Source organism: Pseudophryne corroboree, chromosome 3 (genome assembly GCF_028390025.1).
Source record: "Pseudophryne corroboree isolate aPseCor3 chromosome 3, aPseCor3.hap2, whole genome shotgun sequence".
Taxonomy (NCBI): Eukaryota; Metazoa; Chordata; class Amphibia; order Anura; family Myobatrachidae; genus Pseudophryne; species Pseudophryne corroboree.
Window position 1 is genome coordinate 316,724,240 of NC_086446.1, and position 24,842 is coordinate 316,749,081.

The 24,842-nt window shown below is 44.9% G+C and overlaps 1 protein-coding gene across 2 annotated transcripts in view; it reads right to left on the minus strand.

The window, feature by feature from the left end:
* The window catches only part of SCN4A (sodium voltage-gated channel alpha subunit 4), a 275,899-nt gene that overhangs the window by 127,298 nt on the left and 123,759 nt on the right, over positions 1-24,842 (minus strand). The gene's annotated exons all lie outside the window — the stretch shown is intronic.

Below are 24,842 nucleotides of genomic sequence, written 5' to 3' on the forward strand. Positions count from 1 at the left end.
CTAAAGTCTAGGACCATTGCTGCCCTGGTGGCACCTGTATTTGGCTTGTTGGGTGCCTGGCATGTTGTATCATTATCAGAAGATACTTATTTTACATTTTTATATTTTTCATTTATATTGGTTTAAGTGTACCTATTAAAGTATATATTGTATAAAACCTGTCTAGACAGATCAAAAAGTGACCATTGAAAGTGATGGCTTAGTGAGGGTGTGGTTTGGCAGAAAAAGTAGTAAGAGAAGGACATACATCCCAATGTGACCCATTCCAAGAGCGACAAAGAGCTTTGTTCCAGGACTTCCCTCTTAATTTATGATTTCCATTACCTGTGTTGAACTCGTTAATTGATAAGAAAGGTGTTCCACCACAGGTGATAGCAATCATAAATTAAGAGATATGGTATGGTATGGTATGGCACGGCACAATAAATCAAACATAATCATACGCTATTCTGTGGACTATTATCCCCTTTTCCTTCTGTCACCTAAGCAGAGAGCCCCTCAGGCACATGGTGGCCACAACCTCTGTGAATGAACCGGGTGACTTCTATCAGCTGCTATAAATGATATTCTACAAGCACCTCGAACACATAGTAGCCTATCCTGTGTTTAATTTATAAGTGCTCCAACCAAGAAGAAAGCAATGTTTACCATGTGTCTTCCAGCAGGTACTTCTTGTGGTGTACAATAGTTATGAAAATGTCATTTTTCTGTGTACCACTTTCTCAGATATATTCTGTGTAGGAAGAATGTCTTTGTCATAATATATAACAGATGGCCAGTTTGTAATAAACTGGTTAGTGTTTACTCTGATCCACCGGGCCTGGATCTGTTTGTGAAGAGGTCTGTTTACTATAAACGGCAGGGGGTCATGCCTACAGGCTAAAGACGCTCTGTCTAAAGGGGGATACTCACGGAGCGATCGCTGCTTAAAATCTAAGCAATCTGACTAGAGCGCTCCATGTGTGCCGATGCGACACGGCTCCCGTTTACACTGTATGGAACGGCGGTGCTGGGAGATCATGTGAACTTCCAGTGCCGCCCCTGCCGCGTCAATAGCAGCGTCACCAACCCGGCAATATGCCGGTTGGTGACTGCTGATGGGAAAGGGGACTGAGCACGGGCCGCAGCCGGGTAGCACCCGTGTCAGGCTCCCGGCTGCGACCCGTGCTCATAGGTGGAAAAGGGGTAAATTACTATGTGAGGGGCAGGCGGCACAACTTAAATGTAAGTAGGGTGTGAGTGCAGGTGGCAGAAAAATATCTAAAGGAGTGAAAGGGGCAGTCTATTAGTGGCGGGATGTAATGCCGCCCGAGACCGGTGGCTGAACTATTACTTTTTTTAAAGGGGCAATCACTTAGAAGACATTTTTCCTTCTGGTTGCCCCTTTAAAAAAAAAAACAGCAAAGTTCGCCCGCCAGACTCGAGCGACATTACATTCCACCGCATGTGTTTCTTTCACAAGTTTTATGGTGATTTTCTTTAAACCAGGCTATTGCTGTTGGTTAATGAAGTATGTGCTAGAATGGACTTGTGTCGATAATCTGAAAGTGTAGTATAGAGGGGTGGAGTTCTCTCCTACTAAAGGTAATTTATGTTTCATAATATTGTAGATGATTACATTTATATACAGCACTGAGGTTGTGGGTCTGTGGAGTTTGTATATTCTCCCCTTGTGTGAGTTTCCTCTGGGTACTCCGGTTACCTCCCACAGGTTAATTGGCATACCTCCGCCAGTATCCCGGCAGTGGAATGACGAATGGGTAGGGGGGGGCGAGCGCAACAAGCCCCTTGCGGTCGCTACAGGTTATATTCCCACTCTATGGGTGTTGTGGACACCCACAAGTGGAAATAGTCCCTGCTAGTCGGCATACCGGCGGTCAGGATTCTCGGGGTGGGATGTAGGAGGAGGTGATGTGACCGGCGGTCTCCTGACACCTAACTGGTCACATCACTAGTCTCACAACCAAAGCGTTTGTTACACCTCCTTCCAAGGCACACAATAGGCCCTTCATAAATTGCAGCTCCAGGCCCATGTGGACCTTAATCTGGCACTGCCGCTGGGTGAAATGAGCGCCCCCCCCCTGTCTCCTCCCGCACGCTCAGCACACATCACACTGTGCTGAGTGGGGGGGAGAGATGTGTTCGCTCAGCACACATCTCTCCTAAATCGGGCCGTGAGTACTGGCCTTAAGAATGTGTTGACTCTTTCCAGACCAAAGCCATAACATCCCAGACCCTAGGCTTCAAACAGACTAAATTAGAGAATTAAATAACCCCTGCTCACATGACTTGGAATCCCTTCAGAAACGGTACCTCAGTATAAACATTTAATTCTGTTTTGGGAAGGGTTAAAATTAACAAGGGTGGGTGTGTTTCATGAGTAGTTGCTGCGTAGATAAATATGCCTGTTTAAGTAAATCCAGTGTGCACTATTTGGGGACAACCACCCGTTGAGGATGCCCCATACCTCTTACCTCTGTGAAGCCTCCACAACAGAACTCCTAAGGTCTTTGTAGTAAGGTCTGGAATTTCTGAAACTTTATTCCTTTTATTTTTCTCTGAAATCGTAATCTGTGTATTTTTTAAATAATCATATACTGTATACTTTGTAACTATCTTTTTTGTAACTGTAAACTCTGAAGTTATTCTTGAAATTAAAACTAAATTTCTCGTTTTGACTTTCTTAACCTACGCCTTGTGAGGCACACATGCTACTGATTTTTAAAGTGTATTTACATTAAGCATAGCCGAAAGGCCTCTGCGGGAGGAGCCCCAAAGCCTTTGGTGTTAGCAAACAATATATTTATTTGTTAGGATAACTGACATAGCACCATCGTCATGAGCACCCAATTCGGAGGGAGTTCTGAGGGTGGCTGTGACTGGGACAGTTCTCATAAATGGTCACCTTAGATATATTGGAGACAGCACCAGGAGAATCTGTACAGAGTTCAGGCATGATGCTGACCCTCCTTGAGAAATAGAGGCACCCACACCAGGCCTCATGAGCATCTGAGTTTTCATTTTTTTTAAGGGTTAGAAAAAAAAAAAGAGCACTAAATTTACTAACCTCACTCACAACACCTGTTTGTCTATCTCAGGCCTTGGATTATCATCTTATATAAAGGGACTATATACGTAAAGTGTGAAAACCCCTGCTTTCTGGATACAGATTCTATTAAGCAAAATACTCATCAAGCCTTTCACAAAGTGAAGATTACCAGTCAGGCCCGGCGCTACCCGCTCAGCAAAGGGATGCAGTGCAGGTAGGCGCCAGGCAGGGGAGGTGCTCTACCTGCTCTGCATGCCCACTGCTGTGTCGCCTGTCCCCCCTGCTGCTGCCGACTGCTGCACCTGTCACACTGTGACAGGCAGCGGCGCCGGCAGTTTTAAGCGTCCTCTTCCCCCTCCCTGACTGTGACTGACAGCGCCGAGCCACCCAGAGTGTGCACTGTGCAGGTCAGGAAGGAAGACCCGAAAAAGGGGCGGGGCTACATGGGACCAGGCTGACCATGAGGAGGAACAGGAGGATGGGCAGCCCCTGCCAGCCAGACTTCCTTTTGGTAAGAAGATGTAAAGAGAGTGAGCAAGCTTGAGAAAGTGTGTGTGTGTGTGTGTATCTGTGTGTGTGTATGTGTGTGTATGTTAGAGATGTGCACCGGAAATTTTTTCGGGTTTTGTGTTTTGGTTTTGGATTCGGATCTGCGGCCGTGTTTTGGATTCGGACGCGTTTTGGCAAAACCTCCCTTAAATTTTTTGTCGGATTGGGGTGTGTTTTGGATTCGGGTGTTTTTTTTTTCAAAAACCCCTCAAAAACAGCTTAAATCATAGAATTTGGGGGTAATTTTGATCCTATAGTATTATTAACCTCAATAACCACAATTTCCACTCATTTCCAGTCTATTCTGAACACCTCACACCTCACAATATTATTTTCAGTCCTTAAATTTGCACCGAGGTCGCTGGATGACTAAGCTAAGCGACCCAAGAGGGCGGCACAAACACCTGGCCCATCTAGGAGTGGCACTGCAGTGTCAGACAGGATGGCACTTCAAAAAAATAGTCCCCAAACAGCACATGATGCAAAGAAAAGAGAAAAAGAGGTGCACTGTGGTCGCTGGATGGCTAAGCTAAGCGACACAAACACCTCAATATCACAGAAAATTATTCGTTCTAATCAATAGTATTATTGGTCCAAAGCATTGGAAGAAAATGAGAAAATCACAGGAATTATTCGTTCTAATCAATGGTATTATTGGTCCAAATCGCTGGAAGAAAATGACAAAATCACTGGAATTAAATGGCAGTAATGTCGGGAATTATATCAAATGGCAGTACCACTGGACATATACGGAAGTGTCAGTCAGGATGGCACTTAAAAAAATAGTCCCCAAACAGCACATGATGCAAAGAAAAGAGAAAAAGAGGTGCACTGTGGTCGCTGGATGGCTAAGCTAAGCGCCACAAACACCTCAATATCACAGGAATTATTCGTTCTAATCAATGGTATTATTGGTCCAAATCACTGGAAGAAAATGACAAAATCACTGGAATTATTCGTTCTAATCAATGGTATTATTGGACCAAATCACTGGAAGAAAATGACAAAATCACAGGAATTATTCATTATAATCAATGGCATTATTGGTCCAATTCACTGGAAGATAATGACAAAATCACTGAAATTATTTGGTAAGATCACTGTAATTAATAATTATAAATCACTGATATTAATTGGTAAAATCTCGCTATTGCCTGCCTAGTGAAGTGGAATCTAGATGGGATTTTGTTCCGGGGACACAATAACTTCATCAATTGTCTAAATCCCAATGCACTAATGGCGGAAAACGGGCACACGTCTAACAGCGCACTGATTTTACTGACCACTGATTTTACTGACCACTGATTTTACTGACCACTGATTTTACTGAGCACTGATTTTACTGAGCACTGATTTTACTGAGCACTGATTTTACTGAGCACTGATTTTACTGAGCACTGATTATACTGATCACTGATTATACTGATCACTGATTATACTACGTAGAACTGACACTGAGCAGCGAGAACAGCACTGGACTATTGTACTGTAGTATACAGGTCACCACAATACAGCACTGACACTGAGCACAGATATTAAGCACTGATCAGGATACTAGAAGTGACACGGTGCAGCAAGATAATGCTAAGGCCTACTGTACTGTACTACTATATACTGGTGGTCACCACAATGCAGCACTGTACTACTATATACTGGTCACCACAATGCAGCACAGATATTGAGCACTGATCAGGATACTAGAAGTGACACAGAGCTGCAAGATACAGCAATGGCCTACTGTACTGTACTACTATATACTGGTGGTCACCAAAATGCTGCACTGTACTACTATATACTGGTCACAACAATGAGGCACAGATATGGATACTAGAAGTGACACAGAGCTGCAAGATACAGCAATGGCCTACTGTACTATACTACTATATACTGGTGGTCACCAAAATGCTGCACTGTACTACTATACATTGGTCACAAAAATGCAGCACAGATATGGATAATAGAAGTGACACAGAGCTGCAAGATACAGCAATGGCCTACTGTACTGTACTATTATATATACTGGTGGTCACCAAAATGCTGCACTGTACTACTATATACTGGTCACAACAATGCAGCACAGATATGGATACTAGAAGTGACACAGAGCTGCAAGATACAACAATGGCCTACTGTACTATACTACTATATACTGGGGGTCACCAAAATGCTGCACTGTACTACTATATACTAGTCACACAACAATGCAGCACAGATATGGAAACTAGAAGTGACACAGAGCTGCAAGATACAGCAATGGCCTACTGTACTGTACTACTATATACTGGTGGTCATCAAAATGCTGCACTGTACTACTATATACTGGTCACACAACAATGCAGCACAGATATGGATACTAGAAGTTACACAGAGCTGCAAGATACAGCAATGGCCTACTGTACTGTACTACTATATACTGGTGGTCACCAAAATGCTGCACTGTACTACTATATACTGGTCACAACAATGCAGCACAGATATGGATACTAGAAATGACACAGAGCTGCAAGATACAGCAATGGCCTACTGTACTGTACTACTATATACTGGTGGTCACCGCAATGCAGCACTGTACTACTATATACTGGTCACACAACAATGCAGCAGATATTGAGCACTGATCAGGATAGTAGAACTGAGTCCGACATGGAGCTGCAAGATATAGGAATGGCCTACTGTACTACTATAATATAGTGGTGGTCACCACAATGCAGCACACTGAGCACAGATATTGAGCTTTTCAGGCAGAGAATGTAGCCACGTCCTCTCCGCTTAATATACAATGCACGAGTGAAAATGGCGGCGACGCGCGGTTCTTTATATGGAATACGAATCTTGCGAGAATCCAACAGCGGGATGATGACGTTCGGCCTCGTTTGGGTTAACCGAGCAAGGCGGGAAGATCCGAGGCTGCCTCGGACCCGCGTAAAAAACACGTGAAGTTCGGGGGGGTTCGGATCTTGACGAACCGAACCTGCTCATCTCTAGTGTATGTGTGTGTGTGTGTATGTATGTATGTATGCATGTGTGTGTATCTGTGTGACTGGGTGGGCAAAATGTGTGTAAGCGGCACTACCACAAGCGGAATTTTATGTAAGCTGCACTACCACAAGTGGAATTTTGTGTAAGCGGCACTACTACACGGGGGATTTTGTGTAAGCGGCACTACTACAGGGGGAATTTTGTGTAAGCGGCACTACTAGGAGGGCATTTTGTCTAAGCGGCACCACTACAGGGGGGATTTTGTGTAAGTGGCACTACTACAGGGGACATTTTGTGTATGCGACACTACTACAGGGAGGATTTTGTGTAAGCGACACTGCTACAGGGGGAATTTGGTGTAAGCGACACTACTACAGGGGGGATTTTGTGTAAGTGGCACTACTACAGGGGGGATTTGGTGTATAAGAAGCACTACTACGTGCGGTGTTATATGAATAAGATTGTGCTACTGTGGTGTAATTTGAAATGGGGGTACTATTGTGTGGCCATGCTCCTTCCGTGTAAGACCACACTCCTTTATCGGTGTGCACCTTTGTAAAGTATGGGAGGGTGCAAATTTATAGTTTGCAGGGGGGCGCCAAACACCCTAGCACCGGCCCTATTACCAGTGTACACAAAGCTATCAAGTCATCTGTAACCGAATGGGCCTACTGAGCCACCCATTACAGGGGTTACTGTTCCCTGTGACCAGACTGCCAATAAAATTCCTGTCAGACCAACCGTCATTTTTTATCTGACAGCCTGACAACCTGCAGATATCATGGCCATACACTGTGAAATATCTCAGTGTATAAGGTGACTATATTTACATTCCTCACTTGGGTTAGAGACTTTTCCCCATTCCTCCCCTGTGAAGGAACAGGGGAAATGTCAGAAAATTGGTTGTGGCAGTGCATATACTGCCAATGCGTCTGACCGATGATTGGATCAGTTGGCATATTGAAGGATTTTTCATGCCCGACCATCTGAACATCACTTATTAATTGCAGGCATACACAATGCAATTGATCAATTACTTAGAAATAGGCCTGGAAAGCACAGTGTCAATCTTTACAGATGATACTAAACTGTGTAGGGTAATTCATTTGGAAATAGATGTGGAGTCTCTGCAGAATGATTTATCTAAACTTGAAATCTGGGCGGCTAAATGGAGAATAAGGTTCAGTATAGAAAAATGCAAGGTTATACATTTCGGGACTAAAAACAAACTTACATCCTACATATTAAATGGGGAAAGTCTAGGGGTAACAGTATTAGAAAAAGATTTGGGGGTACTCATTGATAATAGGCTTAATAACTGTATACAATGTCAAAGCGCAGTAAAGAAGGCAAGTAAGGTGCTAGCGTGCATAAAACGGTGAATTGAGACAAGGGACGAGGATGTAATCCGGTCGCTGTACAAATCATTGGTACGTCCGCACCTGGAATATTGTGTTCAGTTTTGGGCACCACTGTATAAAAAAGATATCTGTGAACTTGAAAGGGTTCAAAGGCGAGCTACTAAACTGATTAAAGGACTAGAGGGACTGGATTACGAGGAAAGGTTTACTAGGTTGAATATGTATACACTGGAAAAGAGGCGTCTAAGAGGAGACATTATTAATATCTTCAAATATGTAAAGGGACATTATCAGAGGAATTATTTATTAAAAGAACACTGTTTAGGACACGTGGGCACTCGCTGAGGCTGGAGGAGGGAAAATTCCGTACGCAACGGAGGAAAGGGTTCTTCACTGTTAGGGCAATAAGGATTTGGAATTCCTTGCCAGGGAAGGTGGTAATAGTGGACTCTGTAAATGCATTTAAAAAAGGATTGGATAAATTTCTGACTGAAAATGATATCCAAGGTTATAACATTTAAAATATTGACGTTGATAATCCAGGTGTAACATGATTTATAGTTGTTAACTAGTCATAAAAAAAAACTTCAGCAGGTACATTATAATCAACTCAACATAATACAGGCTAAACACGATGGGCATTTTGCCTATTCAACCTCAATTACTATGTTACTATGCCCGATCTGCTGCTAATCAATGGATCAGGACAAAAATAGCATAGTGCACGACAGCGACGGACTGGGGCCTTAATTCAGCCCTGGCATTTGTCACGGGGGTGGCGTGCATACGTCACAGGGGGCGCGCCACACAACGTAAGGGGGCGTGCTGCGAGTCATGGGGGTGTGGACTCATGGCACCCCCCCATTACCATGGAGACGGTTGCTGGGGGCGGGGCCACTCTGCGAGTCCGGCGGCGTGGATTCGCTGCATGGCCCCATTTGCATGGAGACCATGGAACCAGAGAGCTGGAGGCTGCGCTGCGCGCGCCCTTCCTGGCTCTCTGAATGACCGGTTTGGCCCACCTGTCCATCGGCCCTTCTGGCATGTGCCAGAATTGCCAAATGGCCAGTACGGCCATGGTGCACGGCCTTCTTTACTTTGCCACTTATGGAGTGTAGGGATTTCTTCATATTGTCAGTAACCATCAGGCTTCTGCACCTGAGCACACTTACGTTTTGGAATGTGTATGGTCAGGGCCGTCATCAGGGAGGGGCTGCCAATACTGTAGTCCCGGGAACAGACACTCAGAAAATGTGGGGGGGCCCGGCCCGCTCCTAATACCCGCCCTAACCAAAATTGAGAGAGGGCCCAGGTTCTACTGCCCACCAAAGCCGCTAAAACCCTGGAGTCCCCCCCTGCTTAGTTGCTCTACCCACTTCCAGCAGGAGGGGGGGATCACGCAGGGGTCGACTGGTCTGTTTTGGACTACCTTAGGCAGGAATAGCTAGCCCTCCTGTATACAGCATTCGCAGAATACTCTGTCAAAACGCTGAGGAGTTTCCTGATCAGAGCAAGATCTCCTCAGCAGTATGTGCTGTGCTCGGATTGGTTGAGTAAACCAACAGACAGTCACTCAGCCTATCAGAGCACAGACAACCCCCACCCCACATACACTGCCAGGTAAGTAAAATTAGAATAAGTTGGAGGAGGAGTCAGAGAGCCAAGTGCTGCTAGAGACTGCAGGCTTCACAGAGGAAGGGTCAGTGTTGCTTTGTGTGTGACTATTATCACTGTGTGTATGTGTCACATATTTCAGTCTCTCTCTCTCTCTCTTACTCTCCCCCCCACACACACACACACACACACACACACACACACACACACACACACACACACTCATTTCTCTCTCTCTCTCTCTCCCCTCTTTTATATCTCTTTCCTCCTGCTCCTCCTTTTTCAGTTATGTTTTTTTCTGTGTCCACTTCTTTTCTTGAATGTGTCCTAATTACAGCGGCCATGCACTCAGAGACGACCCTAGGCATAAGCAAACTAGGCAAATGCCTAGGGGCACAAGCAGCTTCTGCTGATTAAAATGATATGCATCATGCCTATATTCTGTGTGTGACTGAGGCTCTATCTGCATACGAAATGCATTACTAATGTGCGGCATTTGTGCAAGGGGCATTATGTGTATCATTTTGCGCATAAGGGCATTAATAATGTGTGGCATATGCGTAAGGGACATTATGTGTAAGGGCATTAATAATGTGTGTCATATGTGTAAGGGGCATTACTGTGTGGTATTATGCGTATAAAGGCATTACTAATGTGTGGCATTATGTGTATAAGGTGTACTACTTTTTGGCGTAACGTATAGAAAGGGCACTGTGTGGTCTAATGTGAGTAAAGAGCAATATGGTGTGGTTTAATAAGAATAAGGGGCACTACTGTGAGGAGTAACGTGGTAATACTGTGTGATGTAACGTGAATAAGAGATACTATTGTTGATATAATGTGAATAAAGTTGCAGTACTTTATGGCGTAATTTCAACTGGAGGTATTAATGTGTGGCTATGCCTCTTCCCAGCAAGAACACACCCCGGTTTGGGCTGTGCACCGAATGTGCACACTGTTCCTACCCCCTATTTAAAATATAGGGGGTAGGAGCACCAAAATGAGGACTGCTATGGATGAGGGGTGATGGCGCTGGGAAAGGGGTACAGGGTCAGAGGTGGAACTAGTGTCTGTGCTAGGGGGCACCAGCCAAAATCTTGCCTAGGGCATCATATTGGTTATGGCCGGCTCTGCTTGCACTATGCTCATTATCACGGACATGGTCATGTGTGTTTCAAGTGCAGTGCTGAAATGCGCAAACAGCCCATGGTGGGAAAAAGTATCCGTAAATTAGTGGGATGGGTGGGTGGGTTGGGCAAGCTGGCCCAGTGTGGCTTACATGCGGGACATGTTGATCTAATTGGTGGCAGTGGGAGCTGCGAGTGGGATGCATACATGTGCCAATGTCCACTCACACTGCTTAGAGAAAAGCTTTGGTAAGTAGGGAAGTGGTTTAGTGCTCTTTTAAAGCCATAATAAGTCCCTCCTCTAATGCTTCTTTCTGGTGATTGTCCGCACCCCATCTGACAGGGGGGGGGGGTGTTTACGTTTGTGAGTGTGTGTGTGTGTGTGTGGGGGGGGGGGGGGTTCGGCTGCCTATTTTGTCAATTTCTGATGTCAGTCCTATGTATGGTCATACTGCTACAGCACCTTCTCCATTTCTCACAACTTTAGATAAATGGGAGATAGGGACTTTAGCATGATTCTTCAAAAATTGGGAGTGGCCTCATGGCAAATGTCATTCCCACAAGCTATGCCTCCTGTTATCTTCACACCTTGGGCATGCCCAAACTTTAAGAGTGGCTGGTCATGCCCCCAGTTCCTCTCTACACTGAATAGATGTCATCTATTCACCACCTGGTTTGTTAAGTAGAGCAGCAGGTAAGATGGGGCCTCCCAAGTTCCCCCCACCACGGAACACTATGGCCTCTAGGTAGGGCGTTGGTACAGCACCTGAAAAAAGGGACTGTCCCGCCAAAATCGGGACCTTTGGGAGGTATGCCTCCCGGCTAGAGGTGACTTATGACCATGGACCACTTACTATAGATCAGGTCTGCTGTTGTAATCAGCAGAGAGCGAGCTCAAAGATACTGGGCTCAAATGCAGGTAAGCCAGAGTATTTGCACTTATCTGGTACCCACAGGATACTTGGAAGCAAGTCCATGTTTGTTAGCTGCAATAAACTTGTAAAGTGGTCTGTATGCAAATCACAACAGGACTCTGGAGAACTGTAGAAGTGTGACTTTTTGAGCTGCAAGTCATGCCTGAACAATGGCTGCAGAAGCACTTACTGCATCACAAACACTTCCTGTACAACAAGGGGATGGCCATGATGTATCTTCTGCCATCCACATACATCTACAGAAATGTCCTCATAAGCACAGTATCCTCAATTACAATTATTGAGAATACACAACATACACAGGATCTTCAGAAGTTCAAATGGGATATTACACATGCACCAATATGTTCAAGACAATATAGATTTAACATGGGGCTCTACGGCACTTTAAATAAAATTTCAACATACACATCTGTCTCTTTAAACCAACTAATATTAGTTTAAAAACTGTTGCATGTCAATCAATATGGATGTTGTTACACATATTTACATTTATGGTCAAATCCTTCCAAAATTGGATTTAAACTCCATCTGTTACTGTCATTTAGTTATTCCATAGAATACACAAAAGGGATGATGAACACCTGGAGTGTGTCTATGCTTAAATGTCACACTTAAATTATAAATTATTAAATTATAGATTTGTATTTAACCCCTTCAGTGGCGGGTTTTTGGAATTTGGTCACACCTCCCAGGGCGGGTTTTTATATGATGGGTTGATCATTTAAATTCATCTTATAAGAATTTATTAAAGAATACAATAATCAAATTACATATGTTTTTTTGTCATGAAGGCAGATTATATTATAACAATTTAGGTAAATTTGAGCAAAATTAAATAAACAAATTCTAATACTTTTGGTGTGAAAATTTTCAAAGCAGCCTTCTGGATGTTCCCACACAGCTTACATTCCCATCTCGTTTCTTTTCTTCCCGGACAAATTCTGCACACTCTGCTGGGATACTTTCCTGTGGCTGGTATAGGTGTTGGGAAATGTCTTTCAGTAAGACGAGCAGGGGGCTCTGTTTTTGAGGGTCTTCCTTCCTTGGGCGATTTCCTTTTCATAGCATACTTTTCTAAAAGCCCATGAATAACTTTAATGTCTAAATTGTAGGAGACTGCATTTTTATCACTACTTTTCCCATATATAATATAGGCATTCACAAGAGTTATATCTATCAAATGAAAGAATAGTTTCCTACAGTGATGGATCCGGGGGGGGGGGGGGGCACTCGGGCACGTGCACCCCCATCATTTTTGGCCCCATCCGTCCCCCCCCCCTCCGCTTGTGTCACTGAGACACGCTGCCGCTCAGTCCGGCGGCAGCGTGTCTCAGCTAGTGGCGTGTTGTGGTCTTCAAACCAGCCGCCGTTTCGTGAGCCAATCAGAGCTCGCGGACCGGCAGCCAATCAGGAGCCGCCGGTCCGCGAGCTTTGATTGGCTCACGAACTGGCGGCTAGTTTGAAGTCCTACACGCCGCCAGACATAGCCGCGCTCTCCTCTTGACACCCTCAGAGCCGGCAGAGAAGCAGCAGCAGCAGCGGTAAGCAGCTGCAGAACTGCTGTGGGGGCATTTGTATAGTATACCTGCTGTGGGGGCATTTGTATACCTGGCACTGTGAGGGCAATTGTATACCTGGCACTGTGGGGGCAATTGTTTACCTGGCACTGTGAGGGCAATTGTTTACCTGGCACTGTGGGGGCATTTGTATACCTGACACTGTGGGGGCATTTGTATACCTGACACTGTGGGGGCATTTTTGGATCTGGCACTGTAGGGGCATTTTTGGATCTGGCACTGTAGGGGCATTTTTGGATCTGGCACTGTAGGGGCATTTTTGGATCTGGCACTGTAGGGGCATTTTTGGATCTGGCACCGAGGGGGCATTTTTAGATCTGGCACTGTGGGGGCATTTGTGGATCTGGCACTGTGGGGGCATTTGTGGATCTGGCACTGTGGGGGCAATTGTGGATCTGGCACTGTGGGTGCAATTGTGGATTTGGCACTGCACTATTGGGGGCATATGTCTGTGTATCACGTCTCATTTTAATTGGCCACACTCACTAAATGACTGCGGGCATTACTACAGGCAACATTACTACTGGGGGCAATACGGGCATTGCATAAGGGGCACCACTACTATGGGGTCTATATAAGGGGTACTACCAGTTCAGTGGACATTGCATAATGAGCGCTACAACTGTGGGCATTGTATAAGAAGCGCCACCTCACATGCACCGAAGCCGCACGCAAATGTACTTCCCCTTCCATGGTGCCCCCCCCTATCATTTTCTTCTGGATCCTCCCCTGGTTTCCTATACCATCTGACACTCTTTCTAAGGCACTCATAAGGTTTTATTTTTTGGTCTAATATGTCTACTCCCCCAATGTTTGCATTGAACTCGATTACTGCCTCTGGTTTCTTTACCACTTCTTTGGTCTTTCTGTTAATTTTTCCTGTGTCGCATATTCTTCCCCTGTGAAATATGGATAACACTGACACATCTTTTTTGTCCCACCATTTGATTGCTGAACAAATTCCTGATGTATAGCAAAGCATATCTCCTTTCTTCAAGTTAGCAGCCTGCAGTTCTTTTGGCATTTCCTTCTTTCGTACAGTAAGTCAACTGTTCCACAGGCTCCAAAACCATTATGTTGCAGCTCATGGAATAGCTGAGGACTTGAGAACCACCGGTCCATGAAAACAACATACCCTCTTCCTGTAAGTTCTGGACACAGCACAAGTTTGGTCACAGAAGCATGGCTTATTAGTTGCTGCGAAGCACTCTCTCCACCCTGCCTTTCTTCACCTTGGCCAGTGTAAATGAAAAAGTCCCAGGCATATCCTGAATGTGATTCACATAGAAAAAATATTTTTAATCCAAACCTGGCTCTCTTTAGCGGAATATATTGTTTCATTAGTAGCCTTCCTTTGAATAGCATAAGGCTTTCATCTGCAGAAATATTTTGCTCTGGCATATATGATTCTCTAAAAGAAGTACGCTGCATTTCCAGCAGTGGTCTGATTTTCCAGAGACAATCATTGCTGTCTGCGCCTTCTTCATTGACAAAATGCAGATAACGGAGTAACGGGTGGCATTCATGTGACCGGCGGTCTGCTGACCGACAGTCACATGACCTCCTCCACCATCCCGCCGGCTCAGTATCCCGATGGCCGGCATGCCGACCAACAGGGACTATTTCCACTCGTGGGTGTCCACAACACCCACAGAGTGGGAATAGAACCCGTGGCGACCGCAGGTCGCCACTGAGCCCGCAGCGTGGCGAGCGCAGCGAGCCCGCAAGGGGCTTTGGGCACTCGCCCCGCCCCACCAGGATTCCGGCGTCGGTATGCTGCCGGGATCCCGGCGTCGGTAAGCTGACCAGCGGTCAGGAGACCGCCGGTCAGCCATACTACTCCCCGGAGTAACAACTGAAATCTTCTTAGTGAAAAAGTTTCACTAAAAATAGGTGTCTGAAGTACTGTATATAGCTTGCCGATTTTCGCTATGCTGCGATTTGTTGCAAAATGTGCATGCGCATGGTACGCAGCGCGCATGCGCTTAGTTATTTAACTAAAAACGTAGCAGTTTTGCTGTTGTTCGTGCAGCACTTTTCAGTTGCACTGCTGATCGGTAAATGATTGACAGGAAAGGGGCGTTTCTGGGTGGTAACTGAGCGTTTTCCGGGAGTGTGCTAAAAAACGCAGGCGTGTCAGGGAAAAACGCGGGAGTGTCTGGAGAAACGGGGGAGTGGCTGACCGAACGCAGGGCGTGTTTGTGACGTAAAACCAGGAAATAAATGGACTGAGGTGATCGCAGTCTAGGAGTAGATCTGGAGCTACTCAGAAACTGCAAGAAAATATTTAGTAGCAATTCTGCTAATCTTTCGTTCGCTATTCTGCTAAGCTAAGATACACTCCCAGAGGGCGGCGGCCTAGCGTGTGCAATGCTGCTAAAAGCAGCTAGCGAGTGAACAACTCGGAATGACCACCATAGTCTCTGCTCCAATACAGCTTAATTTCAGGCTTGCTAATATTACCCATTGCCAAAATCAAAGCAATAAAAAGTCTCATCTCATTTTCACACACATTGTACCACGATCTAATTCTCGATTTTGAACCTACACCCGAAATTGGAGCCTCCTTCAGGCACTTATTTGCATATCTATTTGTCTCGATGATGATATGGTGGACAAAATCATCTGTAAAAAAAAAGCATTGCAGAGGAGAAACATTTGAAGTAAGTTGTACACAAACACCTGCAATACCAGAAAATACAGGTTTTCCACATGTTTCATCTGCTTGTGTACTATCCCATTTTGACCACTGGAAATGGTGTTTGAGTGTTTCTGAGGAAATATTATGGAGCGAGCTGTCTGACCTCTTAGAGTCAGACAGTTCTTCACAAGATTCACCACTGCTGTTACAATCAAGCTCAAATTCATTTTCTGGAAGGCTATCATCTACTGATTCATCTTCCATGAAAGCAAGAATGTCATCAGCACTTAGTTTATTTGCTGTTCTTTTGGTCATCATTCAGCTGCACAATATTTTAGCTGTGGTATAAGAGACGTGCGGTGGGGTGAGGCAGATGAGGCAGAGCTTTTCCTGTCATATTAACATTTGGACCAGAGTTTGACTATATAAAATATATGAAAAATACAAATAATATGTTAGAAATATCCTCTTTGTATTATTATAATAATTTTTATAGTCAAAACTAGTCACCTCCTTATCTTTTCCGCACATCTCTGATCAAAACTCACCAAATTTCCAGGAGTTTATATGACTGCACCTGTGTATAATGCCCAGATGTACCATTTGGCTCATATATTGAGTGTAAATCTGACCCTGGTACTAGCCAGTGCCTCCTGAGCCATTTACCTCACCTTACGTCCCTGACTATAGATACATTCAGCTGCACATCAAAAAGATACATTTAGCTACACATCATAATGCTTACACACTAAGCAATACTGTGGTAAGCTGCTAAAAAGCTCCACAAGAGGGCACAATAATCATTGAAAAGGTCTTCTCCTGTCAGAGTACACTGGAACCGGAAATGAGTGCTAATGTAAATACAGTTTACAGTATATGCATACCCATCAGTGGAGACTTTTCAATTTAAATTCCCCTTGTGTTTCATTATAAATCTTAAATCCCCCTTATGTTTTTTTATTGCAGTGGTAGGGAGGGGGGGAGGGGGGGGGGGGTAGCAGGGGTAAAGTGAGTTGATCGCAAACTCCTGTGCTGATTCCCACCCGCCAGAGTGATTCCCACCCGCCAGCGCAGCCTGGGGATCAGGATAAGTTATTATGCAGTTAGGCCCGCCGGCCAGCCTATAGGCATCCGGGGGGCGTGCTCAACTCCGTAATAGCTTATACTGATTCCCCAGCGCCGTGCACGCTGCATGGCTTCTCCGGGGACTCGTCAGTAGTATGCCCGGAAATCTTCCGGGGTTGCCAGCGCTTACCACTTAGGGTAAGCGCTGGGGGTTAAACTAGAGATGAGCGGGTTCGGATCTCCGCTATCCTAATTCCCCCTCCAGACTTCAGGATCCCAGATTGAGACAAAACGTCATCATCCCGCTATCGGATTCAAGTGGGTTTTGGATTCCATATAAGAAGCCGCATGTCACCGCCATTTTCACTTCGGACTTGGAGAGTGAGGTTGGGTCAGTGTTTTTTTTTTTTAGGGGTGCTGTCCTGTCACTGTGGTGTCCTGTGCTGTTAGTGGTGCTGCAGCTGTACATGGGTGTTGCTGTGCTGTCACTGTGGTGTCCTTGCTGTTAGGGTGCTGTCCTGTCACTGTGGTGTCCTGTGTTGTTAGGGTTGCTGCAGCTGTACATGAGTGTTGCTGTCCTTTCACTGTGCTGTACAGGGGCACTGTCCTGAAAATAAAGGTACACTGGCCCTGTCTTGTATGCTGTAAAATTAAAGGGGTGTTGTTAAAATACAGGGGTGCTGACCCGGTCCTGTATGCTGTAAAAATACAGGAGTGCTGTGAAAATACAGGGGTGCTGGTTCTGTCCTGTATGCTGTAAAAAAATTACAGGGGTGTTGTAAAGGTACACTGGCCCTGTCTTGTATACTGTAAAATTACAGGGGTGCTGTGAAAATAAAGGTACACTGGCCCTGTCTTGTATGCTGTAAAAATACAAGGATGCTGTGAAACTTAAGGTACACTAGACCTGTCCTGTATGCTGTAAAATTACAGGGGTGCTTTGGAAATAAAGGAAACCTGGCCCTGTCTTGTGTGCTGTAAAAATACAGGGGTGCTGTGAAAATAAAGGTACACTGGCCCTGTCTTGTATGCTGTAAAAATACAGGGGTGCTGTTGTTAAAATAAAGGTATAAAGATAGAGATGGTCGCACAGACAAATCAGTTTTTTGTATAATTATATTGTCAATATCATATATTAGTCCTTTCCCATTTCTTATTTAATTAAATCGCAATCCATTCAGGAGATGCTCTTGGAATATATTTAGCATATAGTAGGGCTCAAGGAGAGGTAAGTATTCCTTGTTAGGCACTCACAGACTAATATAGTTACTCAAAGTCATCTACCCACCGCCGGTTTATTAAAAATGTACTTTTATTTTCTTCATATTAAAACAGCAAGCAAAATATAGTGCAAGTGAAAAAAAGTGTGTGACAAAATATTGTGACTATTACAAGTGAATAAAAACTGTTGAACCAATAATTCTGTCTCTATTTTTTGAAGTGTGTCCAAATGTGGTTGCTTTTATTAGATTTGTCTATTGCTACAGTAACTCCTTCTATTAGGAAAATGAATACAATTGTATCAACTGAGTTATCTTTAAAGTTGTTCAGTATGTTCACTGTAGCTATGTCTCAGTGTTGGCAGTGTGCGCATCACTGCACCATATTACACCATGGATTTTTATTACACAAAAAATAAATCTATCAGAAGTCAACATTTATATATACACACATTACTCTTTATCTCCAGAGCAAGAATTAATCATACTTTGGTGGTGTGTTAGTTGTCACACTGATCCGGTTCACCACATATTGGGGGTCCTTCCGAGTTGTTCGCTCGTTGCCAATTTTGGCAACGGAGCGATTAAGGAAAAAATGCACATGCGCATGGTACGCAGCGTGCATGCGCTAAATATTATAGCACTAAACTTAGTAGATTTACTCACGTCCGAACGAAAAATTTTCATTGTTAAAGTGATCGGAGTGTGATTGACAGGAAGTGGGTGTTTCTGGGCGGAAACTGACCGTTTTCTGGGAGTGTGCGGAAAAACGCAGGCGTGCCAGGATAAAACGCGGGAGTGTCTGGAGAAAAGGGGGAGTGGCTGGCCCAACACAGGGCATGTTTGTGACGTCAAACCAGGAACGAAACGAGCTGAGCTGATCGCAGTGTAGGAGTAGGTCTTGAGCTACTCAGAAACTGCTAAGAATTATTTATTCGCAATTCTGCTAATCTTTCGTTCGCAATTCTGCTATGCTAAGATACACTCCCAGAGGGCGGCGGCCTAGCGTGTGCAATGCTGCTAAAAGCAGCTACCGAGCGATCAACTCGGAATGACCCCATTACCATTAGTATTAATATACAGGTAGTATTATACATAAACGCTTGATAGCGCTAACCTATATCCAATAAAAATTATGTTTAAGTTCTAATCGCTGGTAAATTGTGGTGTTACAATGCTATGCGCCTTCCAGCGCCACCTCACTTGCCGCTGCCGCTTACAGTCGGTTCAATGTAGTATGACCCTTAAGGCTCCCACTCCCCTGTGTTAGTCTGTGACGTCAATAAGTAACTTTGTATTGTTATGGCAATGATCATTAGTCCCACGTTCGGGATCTCCTCATATATGCCCTGTGATTCTCAGCGCTAGCTAATTAGCCATATTGCTTTATCAGCGCTTATGGAAGGGTACAAATCCTATACTTATAGTTTAATCACGTGTCTCCAAGCATGAATGCTATGCACTGAACTATAAAAAAGACATAACTAATATATCAGCATTGTTACTAGGGTGTAGAACCTCTCTTTATAATCGGGACAAGTATCTTTGTGCAGGTATACTGTGTGCAGCAATCCCGTCTCGGTAATGCCACATACATGCAGCAGCATCTCCTCTTAATAATCTTCTCCGGCTGTCATAGGAGTCTATCGTACATATAGGCTAACCGCTAATGCTCATGCTTGAAATTAGAGATGAGCGGGTTCGGTTCATCGAGATCTGAACCCCCCCGAATTTCACGTGGTTTACACGGGTCCGAGGCAGCCTCGGTTCTTCCCGCCTTACACGCAAAACCCGAACGGGGGAAAACGTCATCATCCCGCTGTCGGATTCTCATGAGATTCGGATTCCATATAAAGAGTCGCGCATCACCGCCATTTTCACTCATGCATTGAAGATTGAGCGGAGAGGACGTGGCTACGTTCTCTGCCTGAATAGCCCAATATCAGCTCAATATCTGTGCTCAGTATCAGTGCTGCATTGTGGTGACCAGTATATATAGTAGTACAGTACAGTAGTCCATTGTTGCTGTATCTTGCTGCTCCGTGTCAGTTCTAGTATCCTGAACAGTGCTCAGTATCAGTGCTGCATTGTGGTGACCAGTATATAGTAGTACAATACAGTAGTCCATTGCTGTATCTCGCTGCCCAGTGTCAGTTCTAGTATCCTGAACAGTGCTCAATATCTGTGCTCAGTATCAGTGCTGCATTGTGGTGACCAGTATATAGTAGTACAGTACAGTAGTCCATTGCTGTTCTCACTGTCCAGTGTCAGTTCTAGTATTCTGAACAGTACTCAATATCTGTGCTCAGTTTCAGTGCTGCATTGTGGTGACCAATATATAGTAGTACAGTACAGTAGTCCATTGCTGTATCTCGCTGCCCAGTGTCAGTTCTAGTATTATGAACAGTGCTCAATATCTGTGCTCAGTATCAGTGCTGCATTGTGGTGACCAGTATATAGTAGTACAGTACAGTAGTCCATTGCTGTATCTCGCTGCCCAGTGTCAGTTCTAGTATCCTGAACAGTGCTCAATATCTGTGCTCAGTATCAGTGCATCATTGTGGTGACCAGTATATAGTAGTACAGTACAGTAGTCCATTGCTGTATCTCGCTGCCCAGTGTCAGTTCTAGTATCCTGAACAGTGCTCAGTATCTGTGCTCAGTATCAGTGCTGCATTGTGGTGACTAAAAGTCCATTATCTTGTGCTGCATCTTGCTGCTGTAGGGTGCTGTGGTAGTGTCCTGTCACTGTGCATAGGTCATCATTATTCCAGTCACAGTGGTATCTGGTATCTATCTAGTGGTATCTAATTCCAGACATTACTGCCGTCTAATTCCAGATATATTACTGGCATATAATTCCACAAATTAAAAAATGGAGAACAAAAATGTGGAGGGTAAAATATGGAAAGAACAAGATCCACTTCCACCTAGTGCTGAAGACAATGAAATGCCATCAACATCGTCTGCCAAGGCTGATGCCCAATGTCATAGTAGAGAGCATGTAAAATCCCAAAAACAAAAGTTCAGTAAAATTACCCAAAAATTTAAATTAAAAGCATCTGAGGAGAAGCGTAAACTTGCCAATATGCCATTTAAGACACGGAGTGGCAAGGAACGGCTGAGGCCCTGGCCTATGTTCATGGCTAATGGTTCAACTTCAGATGAGGATGGAAGCACTCATCCTCCCGCTAGAAAAATTAAAAGAGTTAAGCTGGCAAAAGCACAGCAAAGAACTGTGCGTTCTTCTAAATCACAAATCCCCAAGGAGAGTCCAATTGTGTCAGTTTCGATGCCTGACCTTCCCAACACTGGACGGGAAGAGATAGCCCCTTCCACCATTTGCACACCCCCTGCAAATGCTGGAAGGAGCACCCACAGTCCAGTTCCTGATAGTCAAATTGAAGATGTCACTGTTGAAGTACACCAGGATGAGGATATGGGTGTTGCTGGCGCTATGGAGGAAATTGACATGGAGGATTCTGATGGAGAGGTGGTTTGTTTAAGTCAGGCACCCGGGGAGACACCTGTTGTCTGTGGGATGAATAAGGCCATTGACATGCCTGGTCAAAATACCCCCAAAAATCACCTCTTCGGTGTGGAAATATTTCAACAGAAATGCGGACAACTGGTGTCAAGCCATGTGTTGCCTTTGTCAAGCTGTAATAAGTAGGGGTAAGGACGTTAACCACCTAGGAACATCCTTCCTTATACGTCACCTGGAGCGCATTCATCAGAAGTCATTGACAAGTTCAAAAAACTTTGGATGACAGCGGAAGCAGTCCACTGACAACTAAATCCCTTCTTCCTCTTGTACCCAAGCTCCTGCAAACCACACCACCAACTCCCTCAATGTCAATTTTCTCCTTAGACAGGAACACCAATAGTCCTGCAGGCCATGTCACTGGCAAGTCTGACGAGTCCTCTCCTAACAGGGATTCCTCCGATGGATCCTTGAGTGTAATGCCTACTGCTGCTGGCGCTGCTGTTGTTACTGCTGGGAGTCGATCGTCATCCCAGAGGGGAAGTCGGAAGACCACTTGTACTACTTCCAGTAAGCAATTGACTGTCCAACAGTCCTTTGGAGGAAGATGAAATATCACAGCAGTCATCCTGTTACAAAGCGGATAACTCAGGCCTTGACAACTATGTTGGTGTTAGACTTGTGTCCGGTATCCGCCGTCAGTTCACAGGGACTTAGAGAATTGCTTGAGTTAGTATGTCCCCTGTACCAAATACCATCTAGGTTCCACTTCTCTAGGCAGGCGATACCGAGACTGTACACAGACGTCAAAAATAGAGTCACCAATGTCCTAAAAAATGCAGTTGTACCCAATGTCCACTTAACCACGGACATGTGGACAAGTGGAGCAGGGCAGACTAAGGACTATATGACTGTGACAGCCCACTGGGTAGATGTATTGCCTCCTGCAGAAACAACAGCAGCGGCGGCACCAGTAGCAGCATCTCGCAAACGCCAACTCGTTCCTAGGCAGGCTACGCTTTGTATCACCGCTTTCCATAAGAGGCACACAGCTGACAACCTCTTACGGAAACTGAGGAACATCATCGCAGATTGGCTTACCCCAATTGGACTCTCCTGGGGATTTGTGACATCGGACAACGCCACCAATATTGTGCGTGCATTACATGTGGGCAAATTCCAGCACGTCCCATGTTTTGCACATACAATGAATTTGGTGGTGCAGAATTTAATAAAAAAATGACAGGGGTGTGCAAGAGATGCTGTCGGTGGCCCGAAGAATTGCGGGCCACTTTCGGCATTCAGCCACCACGTGCCAAAGACTGGAGCACCAGCAAACATTCCTGAACATGCCCTGCCATCAGCTGAAGCAAGAGGTGGTAACGAGGTGGAATTCAACCCTCTATATGCTTCAGAGGATGGAGGAGCAGAAAAAGGCCATTCAAGTCTATACATCTGCCTACGATATAGGCAAAGGAGGGGGAATGCACCTGACTCAAGCGCAGTGGAGAATGATTTCAACGTTGTGCAAGGTTCTGCAACCTTTTGAACTTGCCACACGTGAAGTCAGTTCAGACACTGCCAGCCTGAGTCAGGTCATTCCCCTCATCAGGCTTTTGCAGAAGCAGCTGGAGAGATTGAAGGAGGAGCTAAAACAGAGCGATTTCGCTAGGCATGTGGGACTTGTGGATGGAGCCCTTCATTCGCTTAACCAGGATTCACGGGTGGTCAATCTGTTGAAATCCGAGCACTACATTTTGGCCACCGTGCTCGATCCTAGGTTTAAAGCCTACTTTGTATCTCTCCGGCAGACACAAGTCTGCAGATGTTCAAAGACCTGCTGGCGAGACAATTGTCAAGTCAAGCGGAATGTGACCCGCCAACAGCTCCTCCATTTTCTCATGCCACTGGAGCTGCCAGGAAAAGGATAAAATTTCCCAAACCACCCGCTGGTGGTGATGCAGGGCAGTCAGGAGCGAGTGCTGACATTTGGACCGGACTGAAGGACCTGCCAACGATTACTGACATGTCGTCTACTGTCACTGCATATGATTCTGTCACCATTGAAAGAATGGTGGAGGATTATATGAGTGACAGCATCCAAGTAGGCATGTCAGACAGTCCGTACGTATATTGGCAGGAAAAAGAGGCAATTTGGAGGCCTTTGCACAAACTGGCTTTATTTTACCTAAGTTGCCCCCCCTCCAGTGTGTACTCCCGAAAGAGTGTTTAGTGTAAGCCGGTAACCTTGTCATCGATCGGCGTAGGAGGTTACTTCCAGAAAATGTGGAGAAGATGATGTTCATCAAAATTACCTATAATCAATTCCTCCGTGGAGACATTTACCAGCAATTGCCTCCAGAAAGTACACAGGGACCTGTGATGGTGGATTCCAGTGGGGACGAATTAATACTCTGTGAGGAGGGGGATATACACAGTGAAAGGGGTGAGGAATCAGACGATGAGGAGGAGGTGGACATCTTGCCTCTGTAGAGCCAATTTGTGCAAGGAGAGATTGATTGCTTATTTTTTGGTGGGGGCTCAAACCAACCAGTCATTTCAGACACAGTCGTGTGGCAGACCCTGTCGCTGAAATGATGGGTTTGTTAAAGTGTGCATGTCCTGTTTATACAACATAAGGGTGGGTGGGAGGGCCCAAGGACAATTCCATCTTGCACCTCTTTTTTTTTAATTAATCTTTGCATCATGTGCTGTTTTGGGACTATTGTTTTAAGTGCCATCCTGTCTGACACTGCAGTGCTACTCCTAGATGAGCCAGGTGTTTGTGCTGCCCACTTGGGTCGCTTAGCTTAGTCATCCAGCGACCTCGGTGCAAATTTTAGGACTAAAAATAATATTGTGAGGTGTGAGATGTTCAGAATAGAGTGGAAATGAGTGGAAATTATGGTTATTGAGGTTAATAATACTATAGGATCAAAATTACCCCCAAATTCTATGATTTAAGCTGTTTTTGAGGGCTTTTAAAAAAAACACACCCGAATCCAAAATGCACCCGAATCCGACAAAAATTCTTAAGGTAGGTTTTGCCAAAACGCGTCCGAATCCAAAACACGACCGCGGAACCGAATCCAAAACCAAAACACAAAACCCAAAAATGTCTGGTGCACATCTCTACTTGAAATGCAACATTAGACATGCACACATACATCAATTTGGGGCTACATGCATATTATTAGTGGTCAACTTTTACAGCAAACAGACACGTTGGACATGTGTC